Below are 439 nucleotides of genomic sequence, written 5' to 3'. Positions count from 1 at the left end.
CCTGTCACAAACAGAGCAGGGCGGATAGGGAGTTGTGGCCCCGCCCCCTGTCACACACAGAGCCCCAGGGCAATCAGGGGGTTTGGGCGCTGCCCCCTGTCACACTGATCCCGGTGCCGGGAGGCATATTACCTTTTTACTATATAGAATAGAGGCCTGGTGCATGGGTGGGGGCTGGCTGGTTTGCCCTGAAGAGTGTTCTGGATCAGGATGGGGGTCCCCACTGGGGTGCCTGGCCAGTCTGGCTGAGGGGCTGAGGGCTGTTTTCAGGCTGGCAGGTGACTGAAGCTCCCAACAGCTCCTTTTATTCTTTTTTCTTTTTTTATTCTGGGCCAGCTTTAGCTCTTAGGCCTCGGCTGCTGAAAGCAGGTTTCTGGCCTTTGTTTACCTTCTGTATTTGATACAATGTTGTGGTCTGGCTGGCTGAAGCCCAGCTGAG

Source organism: Myotis lucifugus, unplaced genomic scaffold (assembly GCF_000147115.1).
Source record: "Myotis lucifugus unplaced genomic scaffold, Myoluc2.0 scaffold_935, whole genome shotgun sequence".
In the NCBI taxonomy this organism is placed as follows: Eukaryota; Metazoa; Chordata; class Mammalia; order Chiroptera; family Vespertilionidae; genus Myotis; species Myotis lucifugus.
This window is presented reverse-complemented; position numbering follows the sequence as displayed.